The sequence below is a fragment of the Notothenia rossii genome, assembly GCF_949606895.1.
Source record: "Notothenia rossii genome assembly, chromosome: 5".
Lineage (NCBI taxonomy): Eukaryota > Metazoa > Chordata > Actinopteri > Perciformes > Nototheniidae > Notothenia > Notothenia rossii.
In genome coordinates, this window is record NC_136903.1 from 93426592 (window position 1) to 93438673 (window position 12082).

At 43.6% G+C, this 12082-nt stretch overlaps 1 protein-coding gene across 2 annotated transcripts in view; it reads right to left on the reverse strand.

Moving 5' to 3' along the window:
* The window catches only part of nicn1 (nicolin 1), an 18362-nt gene extending 15877 nt beyond the window's left edge, over positions 1–2485 (reverse strand). The window contains exons 1-2 of one of the 2 annotated variants that reach the window (XM_079683479.1): positions 2408–2485; positions 2276–2314 (exon numbers count right to left, since the gene is read on the reverse strand). The gene's annotated coding sequence lies outside the window, so the exon portion shown is untranslated. Of the gene's footprint in view, positions 1–2275; positions 2315–2407 lie in introns of those variants that run through there. The other variant, XM_079683480.1, reaches the window with a different exon arrangement.
* Between the last annotated feature and the right edge of the window lie 9597 nt (positions 2486–12082).

The following is a 12082-nucleotide window of genomic DNA, read 5'->3' on the forward strand; positions in this document are numbered from 1 at the left end:
CTCTCACGGCCCCCACACATGGCGGCGTGCATTGCCGCTTCAACGCTTCTGCCCATTCACTTTGAATGGGGTGACGTCACGTTTTCGCCGAACTGCATTGCGGGAGCAAAGCGTAGCTTCTCTCGCGGTGCTCGCTACAAACGCGTGCCTGCATTGCTGTAGCTTTGTTACCGCAATGGATTGTGGGAGGTTCTCATACCGCGTGAGGATCTTTGAGAGTAAGGTGCTATTGTATTATGTCTGTGGACATTTTATTAGGACAGTAACGTTCTGTTGTGTTTGTTTAGTTCATGTTAGTCGTTTAATGCTCACAGCAACATGTTCTTTGTGTGATTGGCTATTTGTGTTTTATGATTTATTAATGTGATCGTCAATAGCTAATCTGAGCTAAGAGGCTAACGTGAGCGTGGGGCTATCTCTCCTACAGAACGCAGCTCACGTGTTCTTTGTATGTTGTCCATTGAAACGCAGGGAAATAAACACCAGCTCTGAGCGGTCTGTTGCCGAGGGTTACACATAGTAGTTCCGAACATATTCCTCTCTCTCTTCATTTACTTTACAATATCTTCATGAATGATAGAACCAGCTTTTGTCCTGCTTTTCATCTTAAATGAAAGACACGGTAGTTCCCATTCTGTGAATAAGCTTTATTAATAATGGATTTGTTCTATTTGAAACTCCCTCTGGACAGAACACAGGGATTTTAGCCTCTGCAGACCATTTACATGCACTAACACCTACGGGAGAGGAACACCACAGAAGAAGAGCAGGGCCTCAAGTAGATAACTGGGATGTTTCATATGCTCTAAATCTCAGTGTGTTATGAGAATATTCTTATGGAGGTGTGAGCATCTCAGGGTGTTTCTGAGGTGAGATGAAAAGACTCTCAGTGTTCAGATCGATGTAAGTCCTCTCCTCTGAGCGATGGATAAACAGGATCATATTAAACCTGAGTGGGAACAGTTTGATTTTTTACATAAAGATCAGCGCTCAGCTCCTTAAGACTCTGACGATCTGAGGATCAGCGATACAGACATCTTTGATCTGCAGATTATCATAGCAAGCTGTATTAGAATCACACTGTTCATGCGTCAGGTGCAGCTCACAGTGCTTTAACAAGGCACACATCACCATTTCAGACAGAACAGAAAACCTGATTCAAGAGTTTAACCCTTTCATAGACACAGCAGTGAAAGGTCTGATAGTACAACATAAAACACAATGAGAAGCTGATTCTTCTCTGTGAAATAAAGAAAGACAAAATCAATAAATAGGATCAAATATGTTTGATAGATATTTTAACTTTAATTCCTCCGGATTGTGAGAAACAGCGACCTCCCTGTCAGAACCTCAACAGGAGATTGACCACATTTGACTCTGACTTAATAACAAATAAAAACAACCTGATTGGACATCTATTTGACCCTACCAGCTTGTAAACGCAGGTGTTTGTGAGTTATCTCCCACAGGAAGTCACCTGTTTATTATCTCGTGTGTGGTTTGTCACCAGGCAGCAGTTTGTCCTGTCAGGTGACGAGCTGACGTGATCAGATCCTCACACACGCTCTGCCTCGGACCACACACACCTACTGCTGTCAATCACACACAGTGTACTGCTCTGACAGTGTGTGTATTTCTGTGTGTGTCCTTCCTCTCTTTCTGTGTCTCCCGTCGACCTCTCTACAGTCTGAGACATGAAAAACATTTGAATCACAAATCACTGCTGAGTGTGTGTTTGTGTGTGTATGTGTGTCACAACAGCTGCTGTAGCATATCTGAGGGTGACACACACACACACACACACACACACACACACACACACACACACACACACACACACACACACACACACACACAAACCCCCCCCCACACACACACACACACACACACACACACACACACACACACACACACACACACACACACACACACACACACACACACACACACACACACACACATACACACACACACACACACACACACACACACACACACACACACACACACACACACCCCACCATGCATTCATACATGCCTGTCACATTCCATTCTCAGTAAAAATACACCAAAAAGGTCAACAGGGGTAAGCACTGTGCTTCCTGTTTTAACCATTGGTATGTGTGTGTGTGTGTGTGTGTGTGTGTGTGTGTGTGTGTGTGTGTGTGTGTGTGTGTGTGTGTGTGTGTGTGTGTGTGTGTATGTGTGTGTGTGTGTGTGTGTGTGTGTGTTTGAAAGTGAGATGAGTTCACAGAGCAATGGCACATGTACCTACTTTTTCACATACCTTTAGGACCTCTAGAAAGTCTGGTCCCTGCAAGTGATGATCAGAAATGTGGTCAACAATTCAAACAAAAACCAGTATGTGTGTGTGCGTGTCTTTAAGACGGGCTGCGTGTGTGTTTACCTGTGATTTGTTGTGTCTTCATTGGAGAACAACACAAGCAAGTTGATTCAGGAGCCTTTACATGCATGTTAGTGTCCCCTGGACATTAATGAATCAAGTGAGCCAGTCTGTGTCTCAAGGTGAGTTTGTTTTAAACTGAGTAAACAGAGCCTTGTCCAATGTGCCCTTTCAAAGTAAAAGCCTTTAACGCTGACTTTCAGCTGTTTGACTTTGAAATGAATTCTGCCTGGCTGCCTCTGAAATTAATAAATGAAGAGTTTACACAGAAGTCTCCCAGTTTGTAGATTGAGTTCGTTGGAGCGTTTCAGGTCGAAGTCTAATGTCCACCGTGAAGGACGGACGCTCGCTCCATTAAAGGGAACACTGTCAGTCAGAAAGATCCTTTCTACACACAGTGAATATCAGGAGGCGCTGAGCTGCAACACAACAACTCTTCAGAAAGCTGAACTGAGATCAGAGACCGTCCGTGAGGATTCTTTTCTGTATTTCCTTTACTGAACAAATGTGTTCTTATTTCAGAAGGAATTTCCTTCTTTCTTTAATGTTTCTTCGTCTTTTTTTGAATAACTTTCTTTGTGTTCTGTCCAATCAATCAATCAAAGTTTTTTTATATAGCCCAATATCACACATAGTACGACCCCTTAGGATCCAGGACTCAGGATCTAGGACTCAGGACCCAGGACTCAGGACCCAGGACTAAGGACCCAGGATCCAGGACCCAGGACTCAGGACCCAGGACTCAGGACCCAGGACTCAGGACCCAGGACTCAGGACCCATGACTCAGGACCCAGGAATCAGGACCAACGACTCAGCACCCAGGACTCAGGACCCAGGACTCAGGACCCACGACTCAGGACCCAGGACTCCAAGCACATATGAGAAGTTGTTGTTCCTACTCCTGATTTTCAGTTTTTGAGTTTCCACCTACTTCCCCACTTACCCTCCTGTATGCTGTTAGTCACTCCCTTTAAAGAAGGCCATTACATGTTAACATGAAGCTGTTCTGATGCTGGTGTTTCCCCTCTTTGTTAATGAGGCAGGTTCCTCCCTTCAGCTGAATATCTCACTGTGTGTTTAACAGCATCTGCTGCTCAGCGCACTGTTTGTGGACTCCTTTCAGTACAAGTTAACGGTGGTGTGAGGCTCATTAAAGGAGACCCTTACTCTCAGAGAACTTCACTGAAACTCAACCCAGAAGACGGTCTGTGATTCAGCTCAAAGCCCCGATGCTCAGCGATAGAAAGCAGTGCTAAATCTCAGAGAGCGTCTATCAAATAAAGCTGTCTCATCACACGCAGGCCTCAGTGTTTCACCTGCTTCACAATGAAGGCAGGGGTTTTAATACAGTGGCTTGAAGAGGAAGCCACACCGTACAGAGATAAGAAAGTCCTTTATGAGCCCAGGTGATAACGAGGTTGTTGGCAGAGATGATGTAATAACAGCAACATGGTGATTGATGCTCCTCCATTAACTTTACAAGTGTTTGTTCTCTGGAGATTCATTCAGGCCTATAAAGTGTACGCCTGCTCTTTAATAAAAACAACGTGATCTCATCGCTTCTTTTTTTTTCAGGTTTTGAGAAAAATCTGAATTCAGAAATGTAAACAAAAGTAGTGATTTTAGATTTTCCCCAAAAAAAAGGATTTTCAGAAAAAACAGAATCTTGAGGTCTCCGAGAAAAAGTTAGAATTATGATTATTTTGAGAGAGACGTCAGAATTTGAGAATTCATAAAAAGTCAGAATTCCCTCATTTTCGGAAAGAAGTCAGGATTGTAAGAGAAAAATCTGAATCTTGTGGAAATTCAGTATTCAGAGATTTCCAGAAAATCATTGTGCACCGTCAAAGTGTTAAGTCAGTCATGTTGTACGTTGATATTCTTGTATTGTTTTTTCACTTCCTGTTTTGTTTTGTCACGTCTCTTTTCAGTTTCATTGGCCGTTTCTCAATCGCGAGTAAAACGGCTGCAGAGCCACTATTTCAAGTATACTACGTCATAGAGTGGTGCAGTCCTTCGGCGCCACTCGATGACGTGATATACTTGAAATAGTTGCTCTGCAGCCGTTGTACTTGAGATTGAGAAACGGCCATTGACTCCCTTTCTTCCCGCGCTCATCAGCCCCGCCCCTGATTGTTTTCACCTGTGCCCTGTTAGCTCTGGTTGATATTCCCCTGTGTCCCTCTGTTTGCTGTCAGTTCGTCCTGTCCTCATGCCAGAACTCTGATCTTCAGCGTTTGCTCTTTGAATACATGCGATATTCATGCTCCTGTAAAACGTATTGTAAGTTTGCTCCTCACGTTGGGAGTGATTTTTCGTTACGCTATAGTGAAGCCTATTTTGTGTCGCCTCGTTAAGAGTGCCTTTTTTTTTTGTATATCCTGTTTTTGCACTAAAGTATATTACTAATACTTTATCTCGGGCTCCCGGGTCGTGCATTTGAGTCCTTTTTCCCTTGTGTATCCGAGTTTGTAACAAAAATATCTTGTGGAAGGTCATGAGTTCAAGTCCCGGAGAGACCACGTGCTGCCGAGGTGTCCCTGAGCAAGGCACCGCTACCTGCTCCTAACTGATGTAATGAAGGATGTACACTTCTCCTCTGTGGGGCGGACAGGAGTTCTTCTTCTTCTGGTTTCCTTTTCATCTCTATAGTTTATTATTCCCTTTTCAACATGCAGTAACTTGGTGCATGCTCACACTCGTCTATAACAGCAGGGAACATTCACAGCATCCCCGTGTGTTTGAAAGGATAAAGACAGCTGTCATTATTACACTCAGCAGGTACAGTGTGGATGTAATGATGTGTGTGTGCAGGTGTGTTTGACCTGAGCATACCTGAGTAATAGAGGTATGTGTGTTTGATGTGAGCCCTGAGAGAAACTGGCATTATAAACCAAGTTCATTATTATTCCCTCTCCGGGTGTTAGGCTTTATGGGATCAGTCCGGCTTCAGAGGCTCTTTACGACTTCACGAGGCTGAGAAACACCTCCAGGGGGAGCGGATAACAGCAATGAGCCTCTGCGACAGCTTGTGTGAGAACTGCAGTCAAATATAATCATTCAGCTGTATTCTCTGAATGATTACTGAAACGTGATCCTGCCGTCAGAGAGGAGCACGGTGAGCATCCCAGAGTCACAGCAGGGGGTTGCTTATGAAATCACATCATGTTGAAATGATCAAGGATCTGTGAAAGTACTCAAATATGTTGAGATATTATCTTTAACCTCCTCCAGAAATGTGTTAAAATACTCCCAGTTATCATCAACCAAAGGCTTCATTGGGCAAGTGGCGAATCCACCATCTTCATACATCTGTAATCATTTTCAAACCAATCAAAAGCAGTCCAGTATCTTGTAAAGGGTCAATAGTCCTGTGTCCCACCACTAGGGGGCCGTGGCTCCGTCTGCAGGGACTTGCCGTTGTTGGGGTAAGGAAGGTCGTTAGGACCCAAGTGCAGAACAAGGTGCTTAAAGCAAGGGCAAAAAATCAAGAACTCTCTCTTCTTCTTCTTGGCATTCAACTTCAAGGATCTGACAACAACTGAAAGACAAGCAGAACTTAAGGGTCGAGGAGACCTGATAAAGACATTTATAAGTACCGTCCATTTAATATTTATTTTTCATTTAAAATCCTGTCTGTCCGAGCACTGATTTCAAACCAATAACTGCATAAACACTCTGAGTCTGGAGTGAGACCGTGATGCAGATTCAAGTATGGTTAGTTTGAACTTCCTGCAGCTGAAGATATACCTGTATGAGATACACCTGTATGAGATACACCTGTATGAGATATACCTGTATGAGATACACCTGTATGAGATACACCTGTATGAGATATATCTGTATGAGACATACCTGTATGAGATACACCTGTATGAGATATACCTGTATGAGATACACCTGTATGAGATATACCTGTATGAGATACACCTGTATGAGATATACCTGTATGAGATACACCTGTATGAGACATACCTGTATGAGATATACCTGTATGAGACATACCTGTATGAGATATACCTGTATGAGATATACCTGTATGAGACATACCTGTATGAGACATACCTGTATGAGATATACCTGTATGAGATATACCTGTATGAGATATACCTGTATGAGACATACCTGTATGAGATATACCTGTATGAGACATACCTGTCTGAGATATACCTGTATGAGATATACCTGTATGAGATATACCTGTATGAGATACACCTGTATGAGATATACCTGTATGAGATACACCTGTATGAGATATACCTGTATGAGATACACCTGTATGAGATATACCTGTATGAGATATACCTGTATGAGATACACCTGTATGAGATATACCTGTATGAGATATACCTGTATGAGACATACCTGTATGAGACATACCTGTAGGAGATACACCTGTATGAGATATACCTGTAGGAGATACACCTGTATGAGATATACCTGTATGAGACATACCTGTATGAGATACACCTGTATGAGATATACCTGTATGAGATATACCTGTATGAGATACACCTGTATGAGATATACCTGTATGAGACATACCTGTATGAGATATACCTGTATGAGACATACCTGTATGAGACCTACCTGTATGATATATACCTGTATGAGATATACCTGTATGAGACATACCTGTATGAGATATACCTGTATGAGACCTACCTGTATGAGACATACCTGTATGAGACAAACCTGTATGAGATATACCTGTATGAGATATACCTGTATGAGACATACCTGTATGAGATATACCTGTATGAGATATACCTGTATGAGATATACCTGTATGAGACATACCTGTATGAGATATACCTGTATGAGATATACCTGTATGAGATATACCTGTATGAGATATACCTGTATGAGACATACCTGTATGAGATATACCTGTATGAGACATACCTGTATGAGATATACCTGTATGAGATATACCTGTATGAGACATACCTGTATGAGATATACCTGTATGAGATATACCTGTATGAGACATACCTGTATGAGATATACCTGTATGAGACATACCTGTATGAGACATACCTGTATGAGACGTACCTGTATGAGACATACCTGTATGAGACATACCTGTATGAGATATACCTGTATGAGACATACCTGTATGAGATATACCTGTATGAGACATACCTGTATGAAACATACCTGTATGAGATATACCTGTATGAGACATACCTGTATGAGATATACCTGTATGAGACATACCTGTATGAGATATACCTGTATGAGATATACCTGTATGAGATACACCTGTATGAGACATACCTGTATGAGACGTACCTGTATCCTGGAGCTTCAGTGAACTCAGGAATGATCACTAAAGGAACCGGACAGTCTCCAGGGTTCAGCCCTACTTTGTGATTTATTCTGATTAAAAGTCATTTTCCCCAGAGCAGTTCTAAAAAAACTCCAAATGTAAAATTGAAATGATGAAAGGAATGCATCTGACAAACCGTCCCCATCTTTTAAAACACTCTCTCTGCAGCGGAAAATTACACATTTAACGTCTGCCCACTCCAATCTCACCCCAGTAAGCTCATGAGCTTTTGATTGCTTTCATTTGCATACTTCCACGATGACAGAGGCTCTGCTGCAGGATCCAACGCTGCGGATTCCCAAAGACCTTGAACTGGGTTTCAGCAAAGAACACAACCATGGCCTCCTCGTAACGGAGAAGGAGAGCCGACCTGCAGCTCAGAGGCTATCATAGACTCCTTTCAACAGGAGGCCATTCAAAGTGCTTTAAAACAACAAATACATTAAGAGCATTAACAAATAGAGAAACATCAAAACACTCATTCCAAAAGATCATACAACAGGGGGTTCCAACCTTTTCTAGGATGAGAGCTACTTTCAAAAAATAAAACAATTTGTGAGTTACTTTTACTCCTCTTCTTTTGCAGTGTATATATTTAGCACATTTTAACATTTAACATTATTAGCTGACCTTTAACCTTTGTGTGCTGTTTGGGTCTGTGGGTCTGTGGGACCAGTTTGAAGTGTTTACTAAAAGAACATGTTACAATTTAATTATCTCAACCTGCTTTATTTGGGGACGGCCCTCACCTCCTCTAGGGGGGGACCTCACCTCCTTTAGGAGGGGACCTCACCTCCTCTAGGGGGGGACCTCACCTGCTGTAGGGGGGGACCTCACCTCCTCTAGGGGGGGACCTCACCTGCTGTAGGGGGGACTTCACCTCCTCTAGGGGGGGACCTCACCTGCTGTAGGGGGGGACCTCACCTCCTCTAGGGGGGGACCTCACCTGCTGTAGGGGGGGACCTCACCTGCTGTAGGGGGGGACCTCACCTCCTGTAGGGGGGGACTTCACCTCCTCTAGGGGGGGACCTCACCTGCTGTAGGGGGGGACCTCACCTCCTGTAGGGGGGGACCTCACCTCCTCTAGGGGGGTCCTCACCTCCTGTAGGAGGGGACCTCACCTCCTCTAGGGGGGACCTCACCTCCTCTAGGGGGGTCCGGGGGCATGCATCAATCTGGTGCACTTTGAGCACAACATGAATTGATGGATACAGCTCTCAACACTCAGATCAAAGGGAGCTGTATACTTTTCAATAATCCAAACATCTTTAGAATATGATCACAACCAATAACTAATCATTTAAACTTGTTTCTTCTTATCTTATGTTACCTAGTTAGCATTCTTTCTTTCTATTTATGCATATTTTACTAATCACTCCCCTTTCAAACAGTTTTTTACTGTCCTATAGTACACATTGGAAAGATGTATTACTTTATATTAAATAGACAAAGGTTTCTCTCTCTCTCTCTCTCTCTCGCTTGCTCACAGAGGCTGTGTGCTCCTCCGTGGCGATGACGGCTTTCGTTAAAAAATTAACATATTTGTAAAGTGGGGGGACACAAACGGGATTTTCGAAAAGTCGGGTGGACATGTCCCCCCTGTCCCCAGTGGAAATTACGCCATGTGTGTGTGTGCCACCCCCAGCTGAATCGTGGCCACGCTATTGGCCACCCCAAACATCCTCACCACGGGGCCCAAACAATTTTAGAACATTAAGAAAAAAATGTTTAAGTAACCTTTCATCAATCAATGTTTATTTATATAGCCCAATATCACAAATGTTACATTTGTCTCAGTGGACTTCACAGTTTGTACAGAATATCAGTATGACAATAATGCACACAATTATTACAATTTGAGACAGTCGAGCAAATCAGTTTCATCAATATCAGTTAATAACAAGTACAGACCAGCTGAAAGTGAGATAAAAATGCATGTTTAAATATACCCAATGTTGCAAGAGATCTACTAGCAGCAGGTAAAGTATTCCAGTCAGTTGGGGCTTTGAACATGAACGCTCTTCTGCCAATAAATCTTTTAGCAGAGGGGACAGAGAAATACATTTGAACAGAATGTCTAACTTGATGATTTGGTGAGTAGGGTACAAAATACTACTTTAAATAAGGGGGATAGTTAAGATAAATGCATTTATAATTTTTCATCAAGAATTAACATTAATAGGACGTTATATTGATAATGGACTCACTAAACTTACAATTCATTTAACTTATTTGCTTCCAAAAGTTAATTATCCAAAGCCTCTGTACACCCCCTTCTATTTACATGTAATGGTTTGGTCCTGCCTCCAAACGGCTCTTTCTAGCAGAGAGTGAGAGCATGTTTGGAGCAGGGATGCTAGTACTTACGTGTGAACCATGTCTCAACGACTCACAAAGTCAGGCTTTCAAAAAGAAAAGAAAGGAGAGAAAGACAAGAGAGAGGGACTAAAGGGCGACAGTATGTCACCCAGTGTTTCAAGAGAAAAGGTGAGTGTGCTCTATGAGTGGTGGAAATTAGTCTGTTAGCTAAGCGTAGTCCATTGTAAATAATCTTTTGTATGTTTTTTCAGAAACAGACCTGAAGACTTGAAAGTTCTGGTTCTGGGGACAGAAAGCAGACAAAAAGACCTGAGAGTTCTGGTTCTGGGGACAGGAAATAGACCTGAAGACTTGAAAGTTCTGGTTCTGGGGACAGAAAGCCGACCTGAAGACCTGAGATTTCTGGTTCTGGGGACAGAAAGCAGACCTGAAGACCTGAGATTTCTGGTTCTGGGGACAGGAAACAGACCTGAAGACTTGAAAGTTCTGGTTCTGGGGACAGAAAGCAGACCTGAAGACCTGAGAGTTCTGGTTCTGGGGACAGAAAGTAGACCTGAAGACCTGATAGTTCTGGTTCTGGGGACAGAAAGCAGACCCGAAGACAGAAAGCAGAACCAGAAGACCTGAGAGTTCTGGTTCTGGGGACAGAAAGCAGACCTGAAGACCTGAGGGTTCTGGGGACAGAAAGTAGACAAGAAGACCTGAGATTTCTGGTTCTGGGGACAGGAAGCAGACCTGAAGACCTGACAGTTCTTGTTCTGGGGACAGAAAGCAGACCTGAAGACAGAAAGCAGAACCAGAAGACCTGAGAGTTCTGGTTCTGGGGACAGAAAGCAGACCTGAAGACCTGAGGCTTCTGGTTCTGGGGACAGAAAGTAGACAAGAAGACCTGACGGATCTGGTTCTGGAGACAGAAACAGACCTGAAGACTTGAAAGTTCTGGTTCTGGGGACATAAAGTCGACCTGAAGACCTGAGAGTTCTGGTTCTGGGGACAGAAAGCAGACCTGAAGACTTGAAAGTTCTGGTTCTGGGGACAGAAAGCAGACCTGAAGACCTGAGAGTTCTGGTTCTGGGGACAGAAAGCAGACCTGAAGACCTGAGAGTTCTGGTTCTCGGGACAGAAAGAAGACCTGAAGACCTGAGCGTTCTGGTTCTGGGGACAGAAAGCAGACAAGAAGACTTGAGATTTCTGGTTCTGGGGACAGGAAGCAGACCTGAATACCTGAGAGTTCTGGTTCTGCAGACAGAAAGCAGACCTGAAGACCTGAGAGTTCTGGATCTGGGGACAGAAAGCAGACAAGAAGACTTGAGATTTCTGGTTCTGGGGACAGGAAGCAGACCTGAAGACCTGAGAGTTCTGGTTCTGCGGACAGAAAGCAGACCTGAAGACCTGAGAGTTCTGGGGACAGAAAGCAGACCAGAAGACAGAAAGCAGACCTGAAGACCTGAGAGTTCTGGTTCTGGGGACAGAAAGCAGCCCAGAAGACCTGATAGTTCTAGTTCTGGGGACACAAAGCAGACCTGAAGAACTGAGAGTTCTGGATGGTTCATCATTTAGCAGGAGGTCAGAAATGTATTTTGGGCCTAAACCATTCAATGCTTTATAAACCAGCAGAAGTATTTAGAAATCAATGATTTGACAGATTGTGATACCAGATTCCTCCAGGAGAGGGACCCCAAGCTCACTTTATTATATCAGGCTTTGAGAGGAGAGCTCTTCTATGTCATTGGTGTGTTCACACACGAGTACCAGCTGTGGTCACATGACGCTCCTCAACGATCAGGTGGGGCTGATCTGCTTTACGGACACACACACACACACACGCACACACACACACACACACACACACACACACACACACACACACACACACACACACACACACACACACACACACACACACACACACACACACACACACATACACACACACACACACACACACACACACACACACACACACACACACACACACACACACATACACACACACACACACACACACCTTCCATTTAAATATTTG